The sequence below is a fragment of the Gopherus evgoodei genome, chromosome 1, assembly GCF_007399415.2.
Source record: "Gopherus evgoodei ecotype Sinaloan lineage chromosome 1, rGopEvg1_v1.p, whole genome shotgun sequence".
NCBI classification, from domain to species: Eukaryota; Metazoa; Chordata; order Testudines; family Testudinidae; genus Gopherus; species Gopherus evgoodei.
The window spans coordinates 358,142,853-358,154,931 of NC_044322.1; the positions used below are offsets into that span (position 1 = coordinate 358,142,853).

The following is a 12,079-nucleotide window of genomic DNA, read 5'->3' on the forward strand; positions in this document are numbered from 1 at the left end:
AAAATATACCCTGTGAGTTACAAAGACACCTTAGAGACAACATGAGTCCTGCCCTAACAGGAGAATAATATGTGTCTGCCTGTATTCTTGGAAATATTTTTATTTTTAGTGAAAAAAAAGTATATCAAAGAGTAAAGCTGTGGTCTCAGTTGTGAGTTATTTTTGCATAGGACAATGTTTTGGCAATATGTACACTTCCATAGTCTGACCAGGGCGGGGTATGTGGGGCAGCCGCCCAGGCTGCAAAGCCACAGGGACAGAAAAATGGGGCAAAAAAATGAAGAAAAAAACCCAACAGGGGATGCAAATACTTGCCCCAGCCGCTAAAATACCTAGTTATGGCTCTGATATCTTGTAATAACAGGTCATACAAGGAATTTTGTTAGCTGTTTTGGTCCTTAATGTTGTATCTCCCAAACTCTTGGGGCAACTCTACCATTTTATCAAACCTGATAAAATTCCCATCGCCACCAATTCTATTGTGCATGATAACCCCACCCCCAGCTTCATGACCATAGTCTGCTAACCCTGGCTCCACATGGGTAGTTTGCAAACAACTGAATGGGAATTTATTGAGCACAGGCGAGTTGGGACCCAGTGCAGATAATGATAATTAGATAAAAAACGTGCCGTCTTGCTCATTCGACATGGGCCTGGTATATATGCTCTGCCATTTCTGTTTTCTTTACTGACCAAAATGATCACTTGTTATTCCTGTTCGCACTACAGATGCAACACAGCTATTGCAAAGTGAGCTGGCTTCTGTTCCAGATCGTATGTAAGCTACCAATTCTGTTCATAAACTTCAACTAGAGTTATTGTTGATTACGTATGGACCAGAAAGAGCCCAGATTGACTATCAGATTCCAGGTGGAAGTTGTAGGGTCCACAGAAAACAACAAAAAAGCAAGCAAACAAAAAACTCTGACAACTATCTTTTTATAGTAAACTGAGCAGATTTTATCTGGAGAGAGAAACATGCATAACACGCTATGAAGCCATTTCTTTAAGGTACAAGAATGGAGCCTGGAGTATCAGTGATTAAGAATCAATGTTGTGGGGGCTGATATTAAGAGGTGCTGAGTGCTAGTTTGACTTGACTTTAGGGGCTGTGGCTGCTCAGTGGCTCTCAGTATCAAGCCTTAAATGAATAAAGCACAAGAGGTGATGGATGCTTTTTATTAGAACAGCACAGTGAGGTCCATTTCTTCTTTCATTGAAGTTAATGAGAATTTTCCCCTTTGGTTCAATAAAAAGTATCATGTTATCCACCTTGTCTATCTAATTTCAAAATCATATCCATTTTCTTCCTATCCAATTTCTGACTTGTGTTGCTGCAACAATGAAGTAAGAAATCTTTAACCCTTTCATCTGCTAACAGAGCACGCAAACCAGCAGTTTTCCACTCCAAAGACACTGCAAAATAGTCTACACTGACTATCTGCTGCTGTATTTTATAAAGACAATCACAAGAAGCAAGGAAAAAAAAGTCTCTGACTTATCTTTGGAATCCCCCTCTCACATCACTTTTGATCCCACTGTAAAAGCCAGAATATAGTGAAGATACTACAAACACAAACTCAAAACTGAATGATCATTAGTCTTCCAAATAAAAAAAGATGTTCTCACTTAAGTTATTTTCGGTGCAGCAACATACAATATTCCCCATACATACAATAACACCTTCTCCCAAGAACAGGCGATTTTTAAAAAGCAGCAATAAAACTCTGTATCCAACTGTGCAATGCAGGTGGATAAACGACAATTAACTGAAGATCAATTTTTTTTCTTTACATGTGGTTGGCTTAAAATTTCTCAGTAACTGAGTCTGTTCTTGTGTAAGCCTAAGGAAATTTGATCTGCCATTCCAATTTATCTCTAACAGTTAAGAATTTAGGGGCTATAAAAATTCACAACTTCCTCTCTCTCAATCTAAAGTGATAAGGAAAAAGTGTTATTAAAAGTACACTCTCCACTGAGAACATTCTGATAAGTTTACACTTAACTGTGTGATTTTAGAGATATGCAGTTAATTCAATAGGATACTTGGCAAAATCAAAATCCAGAAAGTCTAATTCACTAATCATACTTTTTTATTTGTTTATTTCAAGTAACATTTCCCCCACCCTTTCCTCTTCTTAGGCTTTTCACACCCACATAGCAACCACACAGCAAGTGACTTTTCTTTGACCTTGACGCCTACTCCTTCTGGTGGAATCACTCACTAGTAAGTTAGTGGATAGTTTACGTACTTATACTAAGATATGAAGGAAGCATCAAATAAAAGGAGACATGGGGACATGTGCTATATCTTACCATTTTTACTTGATAGCTTAATTCACAGTTCTGTAGGGACCTTTGCTATACAGCATTCTTTGATGCCATTTCAGTAAAGAAAATACAACAGCCTTATTGCAACTCAGCAATCAATTGCATCTGGAAACATGAAGCTTCCTTGTGCCATACATCCAGAAGAAGAAAAATTATACATAATGACAGGGCTAGTGCAACCATTTAGGCGACCCAGGTGGTCGCCTAGGGCACTAGGATTTGTGGGGTGTCTTTTTCTTTGGCAGCGACTGTGGTGGCTGGATCTTCGGCTGCCCCGGTCGCCGCCAGCATTTAGGCGGAGGGAGCTAGGGCAGGGAGGTGCGGGGAGGGCCACCTGTAGCAAGTAAGGGCAGGGCAGCATGCAGGGGAACTCCCTGCCCTAGCTCACCCCTGCTCCGCCTCCACCCCGAGAACGCCGTGGCTGCTTCACTTCTCCCACCTCCCAGGCTTGCGGCGCCTATCAGCTTAGGGATGCGGGAGAAGTGAAGCAACCACGGTGTGCTTGGGTGCTTGTGCGCGGAGCAGGGGTGAGCTGGGGTGGGGGGCGTGCCTCAGGGCGGAGGGAGCACAAGGTGGAAGTTTCACCTAGGGCGCGAAACGTCCTTGTACCGGCCCTGCATAGTGAATTCCAAGCCTCATCTGGGACCACCACGATACATCAGCAGCAGTGACTTACTTTTGCACGGAAAAAGAAGGAATATCAGGAAACACGCTAAGGTGAGTCAGGTAATATTTTTATTGGACCAACTTCTGTTGATGAAAGAGACAAGATTTCTAGTTTACAAAGAGCTTTCCTTTAGGTCTGGGAAAGGTACTCGGAGTGTAACCCACTAACCTTCCTTTGTCCTAGGACTGCAGAGGTGTGAACTGCCCACTTCATCTTGAATGATGTCTTGCAACATGTGTTAACTCCTTATATTAAAAATTTGATTCACTTTATGTTTAGCTGTGACTCTCTAAGTACCTGTCCCAGACCTGTATAAGACTGAATGCTTATCTCTTTCACTAACAAAAGTTGGTTCAACAAAAGATATTACCTCACTCATCGTGTCTCTCTAATATCCTGAAACCAAACACGCCTACAACAACACTCCAAGTAAGGAGATAAACAGACTAAATATCACTTCCATGCTTAGCCCTATCACCCTGTAATGCACTACTTATTAGTTTACACTTGTAAACAGTTTTCTGTAAATTAAAATGCTACAAGTGTTTTGGGTATCAGAAAATCAGCTTTCTATGCAGAAGGAAAATATAATACTTAGGACTGGTAGATATCAAAGTACGTTAGTAAAGGCATGTCACCACCATTATTCCCATTTTAGTGATGGGGAAAACTAAAGTAAATACCTTGCCCAACATCACTAACAGAAACAGTGGCAGAGTCAGTAATAGAACTCAGGAAGTTTGATTCTCACCCCCTGCTCTATCTATAAGACCATACTGTCCCTTTGTTAGCCAACGCTATTAATGCTTATATAATAAACCATTAATTGTTAATGTCTATGTTGGAACTTACTAAAATACTTAACAACAGTCCGTGGGGTATATCCTACTATTACGAAAAGAATCATCAGGTTTTGATGTCCATACATGGGCATCAGTTTTTGATATCTAATTCAAAAGGATTAATGCATGCTCTTCAGTTTATCTGTAATACATTGGAAAGAGGAATGATGGCTACTTTATGAGACTATCCATTCCAAGCCTGATGGATGGAATACTCAGCCGTCCCTTCTGCTGGTTACTATGACCACTAGAGAATAGTTTAATCAACACTAAACAGCATAAAGAGTAATAATATGGTTCAAAGTTTGGCCCCAGATCAAATACCCTCAAACTCTGGGACGCCAGTTGGTCTTCCCTGTAAAAGTTGATTCAAAGCATTGAAGCATATGTTCATTTAGCTTCCAAAATATTCCAATCCAGAATAAAGTGCAATATCACCTCTGCTATGTTTCTTTAGTGCAGTTGTATTTACAGCCTCTCTTTTCAAGAATGACAAGTTTAGTAAAGAGGGGATAAGTGACCCAATGAAAATGAGAAATGCATGAAACTTACCACTGTACTGTCATGAGCAGAGCCAGTGCCAATATGGTTAGATCTTCTCCAGTGCTCAGGAATTCAACTCCTCGCAGGCACAAAACAAATCCAGAATGCAACATGCACTAGAGCCACCTCTCTTCTGCTAGCCACATTCACATGATCACATATGTCTTCTGAATCTGCCATCAACAAAGGAAACCACAATAAGGCAGTTTTCCCAATTCTTCATAACTGAGTCAGTAGGTCAACAATTCCTACAGTTTGGGAGCCAGAGCAATTCCCTGAAATGCCCTTTTTCTGGTGGAAAAGCCTACTGCCTCCTGCTGCTGGTAGCCCATCTGCTTTCTGAATAGAACCAATGCGCTCCAAATAACCATCTTGTTTTGGCACAGACATTAGTCATTGATGAAACTCCATTTTGCCTCATGTCTGGGGAAAACAATCAGAAAATACTTACAATTAAAGATACATTCAGGAAAATCCTCCTTTTTCACAATGCCCACTGCTTCCAGTTGTGTTTGCTCACAGTCTCATGTTTCAACTGTAAAGTGGAACGACAAAGAAAAATACGTAGAGGAATATTAGATATATTCCAAATATTTCTTGCTCCATAGAAACACAGAATATACAGCATGTGCATTACAACTGCCCTGCTCAAACAAAGACACAACACTCAAGCTGTATCCCTTTTTCCAATTCTTGACTCAAGACGTCTGGTTGAAAACGGGTTTCGTAACAACCTCTTAACTACCACCTACTCACATCACAGAACATTTCTTGCAGGAAATGCACAGGAAATCACCAGCTAGTGCCAACAGATCTACTATTCCAAGAACTAGCTCTTTCAGATAGTCCTTCATCGTTCGGAAACTGGGAGGCTTTTACTGTCTCTCTTATTAAAATACACTAGAACATATGTACTTATTTTAAATTAGTTTTAATTCTAATCCTGAAAAAATGTGCTCGATAAATCATCATTTCAAAACCCGTCCGTTGTAAATGAAGGGAATTTCACAATATTCATTCCAGCAACAGCAGCTATTCATTTCTGGAAATGATTCACTGGACAAGAATCAGAATGGTGGAATTAATTTTTAGGGACAGATTGCATTCTGAATCGCATACAAAGACTCTGTAGTCAGCCACGTGCCTTTTTGACCACCAACAGCAGACCCCTGAATCATCCAACCAAAAGATGACTCATTGTGAAGTGTTTCCTCTTATTTTACACTTTGACGGTGTGCTGTGTGCCACTGGTATATCCTGAACCTAATTCCCACTTTGATGAAAATTCCAAAGCTCATCTCAGAAGGCTCTGGCCACATTCTAATGATATAGCCATCTGCCCGCTTTTACTCTGAGTCACCTGTCAACTACAGAAAAGGAAATTAGTCAGTCGCAAGCACATGAAAGCACACTGGCAGCGAATGGCTGCTTAAGAGTGCCATGCATGCATTTTAGAAATGTAAAATCAAGGCATGCCCAAGCTATCCTGAAGAAAAGCAATAAAAATCTATCATATTAAAATGTGAGAAAGGTGAAGATCTGCCAAAATAAGATGGCAAGTAGGCAGCATTTCAGTTTAGCTTTCAATGCCAACATATTTGAAACAGCAGTGGAGAGAGGACAAAAAAAAATTCACAAACCCTAGACCTGCACAGTGCGTGACGAGAAAAATAATTAAAACAACGAAGAGAACTAATCTGCGGCTGCTTAGAAAGTTAACTCTTTGAAGGAATAGGTTAAAGTAAGAGAAAATAAAGGCAAGCCTTACATGAATAATATTTACTCCACAAATAAGCCTAATATAGTGAATAGGATTATTCATGTAAGTAAAGGTTGCAGGATCAGACCTTAATAAGCTTTCCAACAAGATTAAGATCACACGAGGTTGCTAATCTCACTGACTATTAAACAGTTACTTTTCAGGATCCTACAAAAATGGCATTTTAAATCCACAAACATCTCTAATACAGCAAAACGCAGCTCAAGTGGTGTAACTAGAAATGTACCTCTTAAGAAATACAAAACTCTGTGTTTTAAATTGAAAATGCACTCAAATGTTGGATCTCTGTGGGCCAAATTATCAGGTTCTTACTCAGACAAAATTCACACTGTTTTAAGGGAAAAAAGACTGATTAGCAATTCCGGGATTTAAGGATTTCGTCCAATAATAGTGGCAGTTTTTTATTTAGTTTTATCACGCACACGTAGCTCTACATAATCAGCCACCCTAATCAAGATTTCAACGTCTAAATAAGAGTGAGGAGATTAAAAGACCAGAATATCTGTCACTTAGAATCTTCAAAGCACTTTACTTAAAGTTTGTAATACTTAAGATCAGATAGATGTCTGCTTACAGAAAGGACCCAGATCCCATGTATCTGTGATGGAGGAGGAGCTTAGAATTGGGGAGAGAGAGTTCTTGTTTCTATCTAATACTTGGATTTATTCCTGCATAGGAGATGATCTAATTATTCAACTTTTCAGTGTATTTCCTCACCCTTCCCCATGTGTCGGATTAACATATTTTAACAATCCATCTCATTAAAGAGGGAAAAACAACCCCAAGAAAGGAAAAAGCTCCCTAAAATAAATAAAATAATTGCTCTTTGTCCATATTTAACCATGCGCCAATCGTACACTCTGTGCGTGCATGTACAAATCCAAGCGATACAGAGTGTATGACAAAAGCTAACCTAACTCACTCCACACCTAACAACTAGATATAAACACAGCTCACTTCCCACATTCAAGAGAAAAGCCTGAACAACCAATGAGCTTTGAAGGTTAATAGTTCTGGGCTCAGCTGGACCAACAAGCAAAGAGAATGATCAAGTTATGGCCCCTCGGTTACTTCCGAACATGCTGATATTCAAATATAGGACTATGAATGAGATGCGTTAACTGATCACAATGACCACAGTAGTGCAAGGAGGGGAAGAAAGAGAGAAAGGGACCAAAGTACACAGGGTGCCATGGATCACCTTGAAATGCACCCCAAATTTAAATGGAAGTTCAAATGCAGTTTATATGGCACAGGAGAACGGTGCTTTCTAGTCAACCACAGTGCACATGCAGGGTGCCTGCTGAAGCTTTGAAGTGGTCTTCCTGCTAAGTGCCTTACAATAATGCATTCAATAAGCTGTTGGATACTCAGCCCTGTTCAAAAAATCAGATCGTTTAAACAGTCTCCCAAATCCACATTGAGGCACCTATCTCTAGGCTTCTATTTTTTTAAATCTTAGCCTGGATTGTTATGGTAGTGTTGTTTATAAGTGCTGGGTCGCACACATTAGATTGCTGTTGCACATGGCACACACTGGCTTGGTAATGTAGAGGATGGCAACATGTTATCCTAAGTCATGAGCTCCTAGCATTTAAGTCGGACAAGAAGTATTGGGCTTAATTTGCAGCAATGGAGATTTAGGTTAGATAGTAGGAAAAACTAACTATAATGGAGTCAAGCTCTGGAACAGGCTTCCAAGGGAGGTTGTGGAATCCCCATCACTGGAGGTTTTTAAGAACAAGTTGGACAAACACCTGTCAGGGATGGGATGGTCTAAGTTTACTGGGTCCTGCCTCAGTGCAGGGGGCTGGACTTGAGCTCTTCCGGTCCCTTCCAGCTCTACATTTCTATGATTCTAAATACTTTCGGGGCGGGGCAGAGGAGGGGACGAAGCATTTAATTAATACAAAAGAAAAAAACACATGGAAGAATGAAGAAGAAAAGGCCACATTCTGAGCCCTGCAAATCTTGAACAGAGTCCCCCTAAAATACACTACAATCACCAGCTCTTCCCAAGGAACATTTTTTACACCAAGCTTTGCTATATCAATAGTATAATAACAGTGCCTCTATATAAACTTGTTTATGGTTATTCCTAAGAATCAGTCAGTGCTGAAGCAAGTATTTTATGGTGAAATGAACATACTGGATTTATTCCTAGTTAAAACGTTTACAAAACCGTCCAGGACATAAGCACTTGCTTTATAAGAAATTAGGCCAGTATGGAAGGTACAAGAGAATTCTCTTGTTACACCTTCATAAAATTCTACACATAAAAGACTTTCTATATTACAATCATAAAATCACATGGTGTGTCCCCCTAACACAAACATTCAAGAATTTCCTGTCATAAAATCATAACCAGCCCAGCAAATAAAAAAAAAAAGCACACAGTAAGAGGCATCTGCGTCTTATAAAAATACTGTGCTTTCAAAAGAACAATCACACAATCCCAGGAAAGGTTTATCTTTAACCCTTGTCGCAGATAAAATAGAGATGTCATATAATCTTTATTGGCTAATTTGATTTAATTTCATACAACGGTAGAAGCCATTAAAAAGATAACATTTGACGAATATAATCACAAAGGGGAAAAAAGATTACTTTCCAATGCTAGCGTTCTACAAAAGTTGTTTCTGCAGATCGTTCCTGAGTGGAACACTGAAGTACAGCAAATGACTCCATTCAGTTGGGATATGCAGAGGCAATTTTATGAAGAACTACATTAACTGATGGTGAAGGCTGAATTTCAATAGTGATGGGACTGGATGTCAGGCTTTACGAGTATGTAGGAAGATGGAGAGCTGTTCTGCTGACTCACCCTGGCAGGGGGATAAGATAGGCCACACCAGACCCAATTCACAGAGGCTAGAGAGCTTCTGTGTAACAGGAAAAAGCTAGAGACAGGGACAGAAGGACCTGCAAGGAGAAACCCTAGGAACTGTGAGCTCAGGCTAAAGTTTACATTTACAAGTGCAATCCTGCCTCAATGCTTTGTACCAAAGGTAAGATAAAGGCAAACTTCCAAGAAGGGATTAAATTTGGATCATAACCCACTGGGCGTGTGCCTGTACCAAATTGAGAGTGGTGTGGGGCTCATGCCTGTTTACTGGCATGATCATAAGAATCAGTCTTTTGTGTCTTGGGGCTGAAGCCCAGATTTCTGAAGAGTTTGCACAATCTGATCTGGATCATTCAAGGACCTTAACTAATGGATGGGGATGGGGATGGGGATGGGGATGGAGGGAGAGGAGTCCAATTAAATGTGTGGGTAGGAAACATGGTCTAATGGTTAAACCCCATGCCTGAGAACTAGACCTCCTGGGTTCTATGCTGGGCTCTGCCAATGACTTTTTGCAAGACCATAGACAAGTAACTGACTTAACCCTGTCTATCTCTGTGAAACATGGTGTTGTGATCCTACATTCATTAACGTTTGTTAAGTGCTTTCAGTTCCTCAGAGATGAGGCATCAGCCATGTATAATTAATAAATTCCATCTTCCAGGAATCAAGTTAAAGGCCTTAGGGCACTACAAGTTTTATTAAATAAATGAAAGAACTTCCAGTTCATGTTTTAGCAATGAAACTTTTAAAGACCTTGATCCCGCTCAATCAGAGCCTGATGGAGCAACACAGAGCTTAAGAGTCCACCTCCTGCCCAAAGTATGAGGGATTTTTTTGTTTGTATTTAAAAGGTCCTTGCTGAGATCACTAGGAGACAGCGTCTAATCTCTTGATAGACAAGTTAAGTTACAGTGCTGTAAAGATTTCCCTCTGCATCACACAAAATTTGTCACACTATCACTTAGAATGGAAAAGTACAGGTAAAATTTTGCCATAATATTTAGAGCAACTGTATTAAAAATGTCTACACGTGTGAAGACAACATTGTTCAGGGCAGTGGCCCGTGGAAGCATTTCCTGAGAGGGCTGAATCTACACCAGTGGTGTACACGTGGCCGGTCAGGGTAATCCGCTGGTGGGCCGCGAGACAGTTTGTTTACATTGACCACAGGCATGGCCGCCCGCAGCTCCCAGTGGCCGCGGTTCACCGTTCCCAACCAATGGGAGCTCTGGAAAGCGGCACAGACTGCAGGGATGTGCTGGCTGCCATTTCTTGCAGCTCCCATTGGCTGGGAACAGCCAACCGCGGCCACTGATTGCTGCGGGTGGACGTGCCTGCGGACAGTTAATGTAAACAAACTGTGTTGCGCACCACCAGTGGATTACCCTGACGGGTCATGTGCAGCCCGCAAGCCACAGGTTGCCCACCACTGGTGTATATTCAGCCCTCTCAGGACATGCTTTCTTCCATTGCAAGTGCTAGTTTTCCTCAACAGTGTCAAGCATTTTGTTTCAGATGACACAACCACAAGCACTTGCACAACAAGCAAGCAGTGATCCATAGCCTTGTGAATCAGCCTCTGTGTGGGTCCACTGCCTCTTGCACTGGACAAGCTTCACAGTGTACCTAGTTATATCCAGCTGCACTGGGTTTAGCCAAGATGATAGAGTTGGGCATCGTCACTTCCCTCCCATTAGCATCTCACTCTGTTGGAGGAGTGCTGCCAATTCCGCAGTTCAACTCAACCCCTTCTGAACTGCATTACCACAAACTTAGAGCAGCCCTAGCTAATCTTTGGGACTCACTGAAGGAGGACAAGTCAGTTCAACAGCTCTGTAACTATGAACCAAAGATGTCAGTAGTATTTGCCAGGGCTTCATGTCCATCATTCTTCAGACCCGTGAACAGAAAGAATTTAAATTGATCACTGTCACCTTAACACTTGGCTCAGTCCTTAGACTGGATCTTGTCTCACTTAAGTCAATGGCAAAGTAATGTTAATTTCAGTAGGAGTAGAATTAGGGTCCTGCGATAAACCAGGGGGCTTGGCAAGGCACATTTCTGCATGGGGTGGATGGAATGACACTGCCTTTTTCCTACCGCGGCCGCACAGCTCTCAGCACAACCACCACTGAGCATTGCCTTTCTGTTTTCCTCTTCTGAATAGGATTTGACTGTTGGCACATGGCCTGCAGAGGTCAAGGACTGGATGGCACATGGAAACTCAGCTGCCTCTCAACCAAAGGTCACCTTTCGACCAGGACTGAAACACTTGGATAGGGCAGGATGGGAAAGCTTACCATACCACAACAATTCATGCTATGGGAATGTCACTCTTTTCAGGGCTGTCAATCCAGCACCAGTTACATACAAGTGATAGCCAAGTCCCAAGCCGCAGGGTAAGTACTGCTGAAAAGCACTGAGAGTGCATTTCTTTGTTGGATATCACAGCTACATACGGTAATGATCCCGTTGCAGAAAGTGTGTCAGATGATCCCTCTGCTCTGAATATGCAAACACCCCATAAGCAATACAAATCAGATGGATTTCAAGCATAATGATGCCATTGTCCCTACTTTATCCTTCTCTTCTTCCTATCAGGTCTGCACAGTGAGTGCATCACCTATTGTTACCAGGGGAGAATGGGCCAGTACCACGAAGGCAGCTTGGATCAACAGTTCGGGTCTAGGAGAGGAACTTTGGGCAAATTGTGTTACCTCTCTCGGCCTCAATTTCTCCAGCTCTGCAATGAAATTATTGATTTACCGTTCTGGGCAAAAGACGTAGATATCTACAGATTAAAGACACCGCTGTTTGTGAAGCAGTGGGTTTTCCCCCACACTTCCATCCACTGAGTGGAAGGAAAATAAATCCTCTAGTATTCGGTTGCTACAGGTGCAGCAATTCCTCCTGGGAGTCGCAGTACAGTTTCAGGGTATGTCTACACTGCAGCTTGGGGTGTAATTTCCAGCTCAGTACATGCACTAGCTTTGATCGAGCTAGCACACTAAAATGGCAGTATGGCCCCTGCAGCCTGGGCAGCAGCACAGGCTAGCTGCCAGAGTACA

General features: G+C 41.6%; 1 long non-coding RNA gene across 5 annotated transcripts in view; it reads right to left on the reverse strand.

Annotated features, from left to right (window-relative positions):
• LOC115656796 overlaps positions 1-12,079 on the reverse strand; it is a 223,131-nt gene that overhangs the window by 31,128 nt on the left and 179,924 nt on the right. For all 5 annotated transcript variants that reach the window (XR_004001766.1, XR_004001758.1, XR_004001780.1 and 2 more), the window contains 2 exons: positions 4,835-4,918; positions 4,393-4,556 (listed from right to left, as the gene is read on the reverse strand). This is a non-coding gene — a long non-coding RNA (uncharacterized LOC115656796). The remainder of the gene's footprint in view (positions 1-4,392; positions 4,557-4,834; positions 4,919-12,079) is intronic.